A 12,192-nucleotide genomic window follows, 5' to 3' on the forward strand; every position below is an offset into this window, starting at 1 on the left:
GGAGAGTCAAAGTTCTCATGATAACAGCATAATTTTTTATCATACATTTTATGATACAGCCTTCGTGTGAATCATCACTTTTATCACACTTTTGACACCTGTGAGCAACTCCAGTCATCCAAAATCATGTTGGAGTAGAAACGGTGTCACATGACAAGTTGTCACATGACACACTGGTCAGAAATGTGAGTAGTTGGGCAGGGGGGGACAACAACCGGATGTAGCCTTTGAACTGAGCTACATACTTTTTTGTGTCAAAATCAAGCGGGCGCTGAAGTCTATCCCAGTTTACTTTTAGAGCGAGAGATGCGAGGAACACCCTGGACTAGTCTGTCAAGGCACAATATTGATCCCCCCCTCCCAAATAAAAAAGCATTCACACGTACATTCATACTTATGTAAAATTTCGGGTGACGTTTAGGGTGAGCTGAAGCCAACTTAGTTTCAAAGACTGAAGCAGATGAACGAAACACTACGTGTTGCCCCTTCAGATATTTATGAGAAAACAATAGCTTGCTTGTTCTTTGACTTTCATTTTGACAGCAACATTCTCGCAACCTTAGCATAAGGAAGCAACCAGCAAGCCACACTTCACACATTACGTGACGACAAGTCAAACAGAAATCAAAAGCAGGATCCGGAACAATCTAAACAATTCCTGAAATCCTGTTCCGGGTTGCCGAATGTTCCGGATTCCTGAATGTTGAAGATTCCTTCCTGGCAAAGTCACACAGAAATGTATGGGTTGGTTTTTTTTCCTCCTGTAGATGATTTCTAACCCTATCCCGAATACTAAAGTAGGATAATTGATGTCATATGAAAACAACTTTCCAACCAAAGCAGAAAAATGGGAAGAACACGCGGAAGTTGAAAGAAAAAAAAAAAAGGAACATAAGGATGTCACATGTCCTGGCAGGTAAATAAAGCTTTATTGACACGCTGGCTTTGCAATGTGAGCTGCTGCACACTTAGTACAGCCTGAGGGTCAAGATGTTCCTATTTGTCTTCATGGGTGCCTCTCCTCTGCCAGGCAATGTTCTCATTTGCACACGTTACTATTAATACATTCATAAGATGCAAATATGAAAGAAATTCTTCAGAAATTGCATGTGAAATACAGTAGTACCTTGACTTCAGGTTCTGTGACCGAGCTCGTATTGTCATTTACCAAATCATTTTCACCATTGAAATGAATTGAAATATCATTGTTCCATTCCAGCACCTCGCAAAACACATGTTTTTATTGTTTTCAATTTAAAAAAACAGCACTGTACTGTATAGACGAATGTGTAAGGAGTGTGGACTAGTAAGTGGAGTCAGTCAGGTCAAGCAGCCCCCCCCCCCGAAAAATAGAAAAAATATTGTAATGTCCGCTATAATATTGTACTTAAAAACATACACAAATCAAATTATTAAATACAATGTTAATAACTAAACAATTTGTGATTAATTAACTGCAGCTCCTTTTGCTGTGTGCTATTTGGCCACTGGGGGCAGTATAATGCAGTCATGCAGAGACAAACAGAGTTTCACAACGAAAGGTGACTCACTAAGTTGTTGTAATATTAGTCATTTTTTGCAGAGGATAGAGAATATATGCATTTGAGTGCTGTTATATTGTACAATGTGAGTTCATGCACTGTTTTGCTGCTTAAAGCATTATAATACCGCCACAAGGACACTAATCGGTAGGTCGTCTATGACGTTTTGCATTGTTTGTTAGCATTAAGCGAAGTGGACTTTGGTTGTTTTAGATACACGTATGTTTTAGATTTAGCTATACAGTAGCCCCACTGTTTGTGAAAGGCTGACGCCATCTTTTACAGGCAGAGTGATTTACCAAAACAACCTGCAGGGGTGTGCACATGAGTGAGTGTGCGCGAGAGTGTGCTCGTTGCCGTGCACGGTGAAAGTGTTGACGGTAATGAGGGTCCACTCAAAAGCTTCTCAGCATTCCTTTACGCTAAGCTCTTGTTTTTTCCTGACGCGGATCAGTGGGTGCAAGCACTTCATGTGAACTTAAATGTGCGCGTCGAGGCCACGGCAAGGGGAGATGTCGCCTCCCTCCCGCATTGCCGGCACCAGAACATCAACGGACGTCAGCGCTGCCCACACCAGCATTTTTGTTAGAAAAGGTTACTTGAGTTTGCGTAAACAATCACAACCAGCGACTGGCTCCAGTTTTTCTACATTTTAGACTCATTTGAATTACACGAGCTGTAACAATGCCCCCTATGACCAAATTTGTTACTGTACTTAGGAAGACTCTACCAGGTTATCTACACTTTACTTCCGCATTTATTTTTAGGATGACTTCTTACTTATACTTGCTACATTTGAAAACAGATATTTGTACTTTTTTACTCCTTACATTGTCAAAATAGGTAAATGGATAAAGATGTTTCCCAGCGTGCTAAATGAAGCTCACTCTAAGACGTCTCTCAAAATAGTTAACATTCTAATGTGTGTCTCTCAGAGCATGAAAGAAAAAAAAAAAGCTAAAAGCACCAAAACTAAAATGTCTGTCAGAATGCTAAAAGAAAATGCTAACAAGCTAAATGCTAAAATGTTTCCTAGACTACTAACGAGAGATGATAACGCGCTAGCATGTCTCTCAGGGCAGTAAAATCAGAAGCTAACATAGTATAAAGTATCTTGGAGGGCTAAAATGAGAAACTAATAGAGTAAAACAGCAAAGTTTACCATGGTTGAGATCTTAATTGATTGCAATTTTGGGGTCTTATAAGCAGAGAGTAGCAACAAATCTTTTTGGGGGTTTCCCCTGTTGATAAAGGGAAAAATGGCACAAAAACACAAAGGTAATAAATCTTCATTCGGATTTAGCAATTTCATGACGCATCAAACGTATTTATAAATACTCTCAATATCGCTATTGTACTGACATTGGTGATAATGGCCCTGAATTGACTTGCTATCATATTTCATTGACGGTATTTTTTTTTTTCTATTTTAACGGTTCAAAGTTGGTACGTTTTTACACCGATGTGCCCTTTTCTAAAAGATAAATGAGGAAGAAGACACTCAATTGCGCGATGGCGCATGAACATGCTAACGCAACCTAACGTCAGATTGACGACATCAAAAGGAACAGTAAACACCACATAACGTAACCATTTTGCCTCCATAAAGCAGCCATGGTCACATGATTAGCGTTTCAAAGCACCAAACGGGAAGTTCACAAGTTGACTTGTTTAAGGAAGCAAATGCAACGCTTTTTAAATGTAATGTCGTTTTCCTCACGTGCACTTGTTGGCGTCGATAATTGTCAACTCTGGCTCAACCCCCCAGCACACCTGTTCCTGTTCTTGTCGTACGTCTCACGACGATCATCTTTCCCTGCCCGAATGTGACACACTTCAAGCGCAGGGCATTCCATTACTGACGGCTTGTTTCCTCACCGGATCGTTATCGCCGCCTCCGGCACACAGGAGGGTTTCTCACGCTGCTACGGTGCAAACTACAAAGGACAGAAGGAATTCTGCCGATGTCGTCATCTTTGAAACCATGTAAACAACACTGGACGAGTCAAGTCCAAGAATAAGGATATTCCTTCCATCCATGAGCACTTTTATTATACGGCGATGCCTTGAGATGCAAGATTTTCGTCGTCATTCGGCAGATTTGAGATGTGAGCGCTGTATGGTGGCATTAGACACAATTCAGCTCACTTCATAATAAGCAGCAGTTCGGCTGTTTAAATTAAACCCCCGGTTAAAGTTTGAAGTCAAACTAAACGTAAAGCAAAAAGAATTACACTGCATAAGTATCGCAAACAACCATATACAGTGGTACCTCTACTTACGAACGTCTCTTCATACAAAATTTTCAAGTTACAAAACGCCTCAACAGGAAAATATTGCCTCTTGTTAAGAAAGGAATTTCAAGGTAAAGTACGAAAGGTACGAATACAGTATGGGCTGCCACTCGCAGCTCCGGAATTGTCCTGAACGCAACATGGAACTGATTAGGGCATTTACATGGGAAACACGTCCCTACTAAAATTTTCTACTTAAGAAATTTCTTCCAGAACCAACTAATTTCGTAAGTAGAGGTACCACTGTATTGTAGCTTTTCCTTCTGAGAAAAAAAAAAAAAAAAAAAGGCCAAACGGCATTGGCATGCTAAAAGTTAGCATCGTTTTAATAGCAACGGATATTTGAGCACAAACAGTGGAGCAACACATGTAGACAGAAAATATAACAACGCTCACAAACATATTCCTGGTCCTCTAAAAAAACAGCTACTACTACTACTACTACTACTACTACTACTACTACTACTACTATTTACTGCCTCACACTCGATAGAACAGCACAATTAATTGAACTGCAGCATTAAATCATGATGTACAAACTATAATAGAATAATATAATAACTAAATAGAAAGAATAAATGTAACTTGAACAGAGTGCTTTCCTTATAAAAAAATAAATAATGATAATAATAATTTTGGAGAGGGAGGGCTATATCATGGATTTTTAAGTGACCGTTTTTATGTGTTTCTACAGTATACAAGTCAAGTCCGAATAGTTGCAACCCTTCAGTGTTGTACCGAGTTGTACCACAAAATGCCAGGCAGCACTGAGCTCTACTGAAAGCGATGCAGCATTTTAATTAACAGCAAGAAGAGGAGGCAGAGCATGTCTGCATGTATTGTTGTATTGCTGCTGTTTGTATGCGTGTTAAAGTAGCAGTTGTATGAACATTTATAATGCCCATAACATTGCGTCCATGCTAATTGATATTAGCCCGTCTATGGCATTTCGCATTATGTTAGCATAAAGCTAGCAGCCTTTTGTTAGAGGAAATGAAGTGGTTTGGTTGAATATTTTGGTGTTTGAATATTCAATGTTTAATTTTAGTCGTTTTTTTTTTTTTACCTGTCAGGTTTACTGTACAGTAAATTTCAAATGGGAGTGACAAAGGCTTAAAGCAAGCACACTTGGCAGCATTTTTGGAGAAGTGTGTACTAAAGAATCGTCGTCTTTTTGTTTTCGTGATGTACAATTGTCTTCCATTTGTTTGCGGCGAGAGAGTGAGAGCAGGCGTTAAGAAATACTAAAAAGTGCAGTTCAGTGATGCCTGCACATAGACGACTTGCTGCAGCTTCATGCAGGTTCTTGTTGCACTAAAATGAAGATAGTCCTCGCGAGGGTCTGATAAGATATCCTTTTTTATCTGTTAGCCGATATCGTTGGTACAAACTAACATCTTACGTTATAGTATCAAAGAAGATTTGTTATCAGCAATGTTACAATCAAAGAAAATCATTATCAGTAGGACAAATCCTGTAGGAAACGTTGGCAACCATTGTCATTAGCAAGGTGTAGTTTCACCTTACATTTAGGTAATGGGAATAAAAACACTTTGTTGTGTTTATACATATACCCACACACACACATACACACACCCACACATATATACATATATACATATATATATATACATATACATATATATACGTATACATATACATATATATACATATATATACATACACACACATATATATATATATACATACACATATATATACACATATATATACATACACATATATATATATATATACATACACATATATATATATATATATACATACACATATATATACATATATACATACACATATATATACATATATACATACACATATATATACATATATACATACACATACACATATACATATATATATATACATACACATATACATATATATATATACATACACATATACATATATATATATACATACACATATACATATATATATATATACATACACATATACATATATATATATATACATACACATATACATATATATATATATATATATACATACACATATACATATATATATATATATATACATACACATATACATATATATATACATACACATATACATATATATATATATACACATACATACATACATACATACATACATACATACATACATACATACATACATACATACATACATACATACATACATATATATATATATATATATATAGTGTGTGTTTTAGGCCATGGAAAATCAGTTTTGTCGTAAACTCCCCAAAATTACCTTTCATTGACATATGTGGCATATTGGGGGGAAACATCTGTGTTATTTAAAAATAAATACTAATACGAATGCTAATTTCAATTTCTCAAGTGAGAATGTTCAATACAAAGTCCAAACTCTGTACGCCGTTATCTTATTACAAAAAGATAAAGACAGAATTGATTAATCCTGTGTATTACTATTATAACATATACACATGTATTATTTTATATGCAAGCAATAAGCAAAACAATCATAAAGAAATGGATGTCATGTAAATAAATGAAGAGGACAAATGTTTGTATATGGCAATTAATAAATACAGTCGCCTTAGGCTCAGTTATATTCATACAATGAGAGCTACCGGTATATTATCATAATAATCCATGAACGGTATATACGAATAAGCATAATATTCACAATAGAGTAGGGCATGGCCGATTAAACGGGTGGCCAATTTAATTTAACTGATTGTTTAGCTTTTAAAAGATTAACACACCATAACATCAGGAAAATCACCCCGCCCAAAAAATTGGCAAAAAAAGTTGTAAAGTTGAACCAATTTTAAGGAGAACGTATTGTAAAACTGTCAAAAGCGCATCTTTATTGTTATAAGCATTAAGGGACCAAAAAAGACGTTATTTTATCCATTATACATTTTTAAATCAAATCGGTCAATTAATAATCGTAAAGTAATCGTAATTTTATTCTGCCAAATATCGGAATTGGCATCGCTCTCCATATATCCACAACGGTCAGGTCCTACAATAATAGTGTGTTGATGTGAGATAAATGGATAGTTGTCCACACATATGATACCTTAAGTGACTCACGTCAGGGCAGCACAGTGCCCTAGTGGTTAGCACGCCTGCCTTGCACTTTTTAGGTTCCGGCACGTGCACTCGTGTCACGTTAGACCGCCCCCATGCTCTCGCTCCTTCACCCGCCCCTTAGATGCACTGCACAACATTGTCTGTCTAATTGTGCCCTGTAATTGGCTGGCTAAAGTTCAAGCGTGGACTCTGCTTCTCTCACCAAAGGTCAACTGGGGTCGACTCACCTGCGACCTGAATGAGGGCAAGTGTGACTGAAAATGCTTTGGATGGATGAACTTTGTCCAGGCTAAGAAATTTGTGAGCGCGAATACCTGTCTTGTACAGTACTTGAAAACTCGTTGTCTATATGAGCCCTGCCATTGGCTGCTGACCAATCAAGGGTCTAACCACCATCTCTCGCCAAAGGTCCACTGGGATAGGCTTTAAATCACCTGTAAACATTAACACAAGCGTGAATGTGGGTGTGAATGCGCGTTGTCTCCAAATGCACTGACATTGACATGCATTCAGCCCAGGCTGTACCCAAACAAATATCTGGTGCGCCTGCACAACAGGAAGTGACAGCCCGATTGGTCATCAAGTCACGTTAAGTCGTTGGGTGCGCTGAAGGCAGCGAAGAGAAAAAAGCAGCTGGTGTGAGTTTAGCAAACAAGACGCAGGTGCACGGCGTGGAACACCTGGTGGCGCCGTCCTGAGCAAACAGACCAAACAGGAAGTGCTCAGGACAAGAGACAAAGCAAAACAGGCTGCTGGCTAAAAGTCCAAAACGTGAGCGCCAATTTTCTCCTGCGGAAGAACATGATGAATTTCTCTGGGAAAAAAAAAAAAGCTGCAGCGAATCAGGCTTTAGGGCGCCCACACAGTCGTTACTAAGAGAGGCCACACAGCTCTCATTAATGAGATTTATAGTCCTGATAAGGATTTCATTTCCCTATCACATGCGGGCTAAAGGCTGTTGGTGCGCGTTCCGTGCCCAAGGGGCGGGTCACATGAGCATATCCAAATGTCAACTATGCCTGCGGAGAACAGCCAAATGGCACACGTGGAAACTCCGAGCCTTTTTATGTTCCGCCACAAGACACAATTTACAGTTTGGCATGAAAACTTTCTAGGACGTCACATTCACTGAAACTTTTTACGAGAGACAGAATTTCCATGGGATTATTTTACCCTGGCTTCGATATTGTACAAAAATCTTTTGGGACTTGACACCATTAAAATTGTGTTTCGGTGTTTGTTCTGCCACCTGGGGCTTTAAAAGTCCAAGTACACAAAATCATTTTTACAAAGCATTCCACTAGAGATCAAATGGCAAATTGTAATGGAAAACAACTGCCATCTAGCGCTACATGTATACTTTTTACACCACAGACGATGCGTCTGACTATTGTCGCTGCAGGCCGCATTCAGTTCTGTATCCACAGTATCTATTGATTCAAGTGTAGTCAGTACAGTAATTGTTATGTACATTGTTACTATCTACCTGAATATGATCATATGTGAACGAGCTCAGCTCATGCATAAAGTAACTTCTTCAAGTCTTCATCCATGAAATATGAACACACACAATTCTCCGTTTTTTGTCTCGACAGACCCTCGCAGCAGATTTGAATTTAGACGAACGTGATGTGCGGCAACATAATACACACACACACACACACACACACACATAAATATTATTCTTGTCTGCTGCTATTGTCCCGTTGAGATATTTTTTTAAAAATTGGGGATGACGCTACTAGGATGACTAAACTGTGACAATGATCGATTAACTCATTCGCTGCCATTGACGGATTTACTTGTCTTTTCACAATCCAGCCATTCGATACCAGGAATTTATTCATATTTTTTTCCATTTTTTTCAAACGTTAGGGTAAAAGAGGTCTGAAAATGTCTGGCACTGAATGAGTTAAAAAATGGAACTAATACGCTGAATGCCAGCTGCTGTTGATTTTTTAGGGCAGACATGTTTTTTTTTTGTTTTGATTTTTTTAAAAAAGGAGCAATTATTAGATTTAGTTTGACGTTATGAAAAAAGTAAATACTAAAGTCTTTAAAAGTGTTGCCGAGTAGAAGTGGTAGACAGACGTGTGGCTGTTTATGACCTTTAAAGCGCTAAACCTCTTTGGTTTTAAGGAATTTTGATTAAAGTCGTAATACAGCGGGATTAAGATACTTTAAAAACAGATTAGCGCATCGATAAAACACTCCAGATCTGGCAGTTTTTGTTTTTGTTTTGTTTTTTAACCGGATTATCTGCTCAAATGCTGTTTTCGGTGACCTTTTCTTCTTTGTGTCTGCAAAAACGCCAAAGCAAAAACAGCAGGATCAACACTTTGGCGACGCAGTTACACTCCTTCTTTGTTGCCATTTTATTTTGTCTGCGCTGTAATCCCCCATCATCACCTTCATCATCATCATCATCATCATCGTGGTCGTCGTCATCCACGGGGGAGGATGAAAGACATGACCCAAATTCATGATGAGACAAAACAATGGCAAAGCTTCTAATTGTGCGCTGTGAAAGATTCAACACAAACACTGACTAAACACCCCTAGCGTCAACACGTTGGGCGCCTGTCACACCGTTACCGTCAGGAATGCACACACACATCTGAGATGTTAAAGGGTACATATGATGGAAAGTGTACTTTTGCATGTTTTGTACACATTTGTATTTGTCTGGAGTGCCCGTCTATCAATCAAGTGTGAAATTAAACAACCGTGTCAATCTTTAGTTTTCTCACTAATTCGACAAAAAAAGTGTCTGTAGAGGAGCCCTATTGCATTTTTACCCGACTGTGACATCACAATATGGCAAATTAACATGATCGCACCCCACACACACACCGCGTGTCTCAACAAATAATTTGGCAGCTAGGTTGGCCTACGTTCCTTGGGGAAAGACAAAATCATTTTAAGGGGAAGACATGCTTGACACAGATAAGTGCCATGACGTCTAACAAGAACAAGAACTTTTATTGTGGCCGAACTACTTTCAGGAAGCAAATAAACAATTGTTGCATTCGTGTCATCGTCAGCGAGGAGGAATTGGATGATGACGAGTTGCGGTTACGTTATTTTCTCCTATTACTATCTCCTATTGTGTGCCAGGAGCCTGCCCACGCATCAGGTATGAAACTAAAGAACCCAGCAAATCTTTTGTCCACTAGTTCTAAAAATGTGTCTGTAAGCGGAAGTTAGCAATTTTGACCCACTGTGATGCAAGAGTAGTAGTTCGTTTGCATAATACCGCCCTCACTGTGAGTTTCTCCACCCATGACTCGGCCGACACTGTCAAGCCACGGTCGAACCGCACTGGGTGAAACACTTATCAGGTCAAGCTAAAACAACGGCGATTTGTCGGATGCACCGATTAACATTAGCTACAAGTGTTAGCTTCTGTTAAGCAACACATATGTGATTGTTAGTCAATGTCAGGGCACATATCTACAAAAAATGGTCTGGACACACAGTACGTATATACAAACAAGCAGTCACACTTATGGATAATTTAGAGCCTTTACTAAAGTCAACAACATGCTAACATGTTTTTGGAATGTGGAATGCTAGCTCTAGGCCAATATACTAACTACACACAGGAAGGCTGGAGCAAAGATTCAAACCCAGGACCTCAGCAGCGTGAGGCAGACGTCCTAACCACTTATCACTTTGTCGCTCTTGAGGGTATGTCGTCTGCTCAAAATGCTACTAAAACAAATACGCCTGTCTGAAGTGAAAATGAACACGTCCAAGGCTGAACTATCCAATAGTGCCCCATGTTGCTAACATGGCACATTTTCGTCTTCTGCTGGAGTTGCTGTTTTGAGTGAAATGTGGAGCAGAAGGACATTCATTCAGTTCATGTGTTCATTTTGTGCTGAGCAAGTGCTGAGCACAGCTTCAAACCGGGGGAGGGTGGGGAGGCGAGGGGGGCGCTATAATTAGCCTCTCGGAGGTGAGCTCATCTCTTGAACTTCAACAAGTCATCAGATGGCGCAACAACAATCATCATCTGCTCAGCTGATAGAACACAAACATGTGAGGGAAAGATGCGTGACTCCAAGCTTCGGTCACACGGAGGCCGTGCCGCCGCACGCCGAGCTTCTTCATTAAACGGATGATGACTGAAACTCGATGGGCGACATGGCCTTCAAGTCAAATCTTGGATCATATTTTTTCCCCCTTTGCTTATAGAAAAAGCAAATGACAAGGACATAATTCAAAACAAGTTTTGCCTTATTTTAGTATCATTGACATATAAAATGAGGCTCCAAAATTGTAAAAAAAAAAAAAAAAAAAAGCAATTGCCTTCATTCAATGTTCATACAGTGTTAGTGTAGTGAACTACTTCTCTCTTGCAGTGCATGCATTAGCGTTGACCAACAGTCTTTGGACTACTTTATCTTTTTAGCGGACTCATTATTGCCATATCCCATTTATATTTTACTTACCTGATTTTGACTTGACTGCGATGCCGACGGTTGGACATGGCTAACACTGACGCTAGCGCGTCCAAGACAAGGGACTCCTTTACTTGTACACCACGTCTGCATACAAATGTGTTAAATCGGGTTAATATGTATAATACTATCTTATTGTACTGAGTCGACTGCCAATTTATTTGAACACAGTTACGCCGCTTTCCCATTGCGCGTGAGTAGACGCACACTAGCGACGTCGGTTTGGATGGTTCTTCTTCGTTGGTTTGGATGGTTCTTCTTCGTTGGTTTGGATGGATGGTTCTTCTTCGTTGGTTTGGATGAGATGGGTCTTCTTTGTGTTTGGAGGCCGCTATGCGCTGCCTAAAACACGCACAATGCCGCGGTTAGTGTATGCGTTCTGATTGTTTTCGATCGAACATTTTATTGAAGACATTTTCTATTGATATCGATCACGTGCCAATCGCGATTATATTGATATTGAATTATCGTCCAGCCCTATTCCAGGCACTACACTATATCAACTTCCAAAATAATTATACGAAGATATATTCAAGTGCATCCTCTTGGGAAAAACTTACATTTTTTGTCAAAAGGTGTACACTGCGATCCATAATTATAGGCACCCATGGTTAAGATGTGTTCTTTAGCTTCTAATAAATTCTTTTTTTTTTCTGTTGTTTTTAGTAATATAGGACCAAAATGTTAAAAAAAAAAAGGAAAATCCAACCTTTAATTGAAGTTTATTCATTCATCGATCCATTATCTGAACCATTTAGTGTGTGTGTGTTAACATTATTTATGATCAAACAAAGGGTGAGGACAGGGGGCATGT

At 39.0% G+C, this 12,192-nt stretch overlaps 1 protein-coding gene across 3 annotated transcripts in view; it reads right to left on the reverse strand.

Annotated features, from left to right (window-relative positions):
- The window catches only part of tmod4 (tropomodulin 4 (muscle)), a 40,440-nt gene that overhangs the window by 25,993 nt on the left and 2,255 nt on the right, over window positions 1–12,192 (reverse strand). The window contains exons 2-3 of one of the 3 annotated variants that reach the window (XM_086037576.1): window positions 11,586–11,720; window positions 11,370–11,465 (exon numbers count right to left, since the gene is read on the reverse strand). The gene's annotated coding sequence lies outside the window, so the exon portion shown is untranslated. Of the gene's footprint in view, window positions 1–3,261; window positions 3,279–11,369; window positions 11,721–12,192 lie in introns of those variants that run through there. The other 2 variants (XM_086037575.1, XM_086037578.1) reach the window with 2 other exon arrangements.

The sequence above is a fragment of the Filicampus tigris genome, chromosome 8 (genome assembly GCF_054856515.1).
Source record: "Filicampus tigris isolate MCC_2025a chromosome 8, RoL_Ftig_1.0, whole genome shotgun sequence".
NCBI lineage: Eukaryota > Metazoa > Chordata > Actinopteri > Syngnathiformes > Syngnathidae > Filicampus > Filicampus tigris.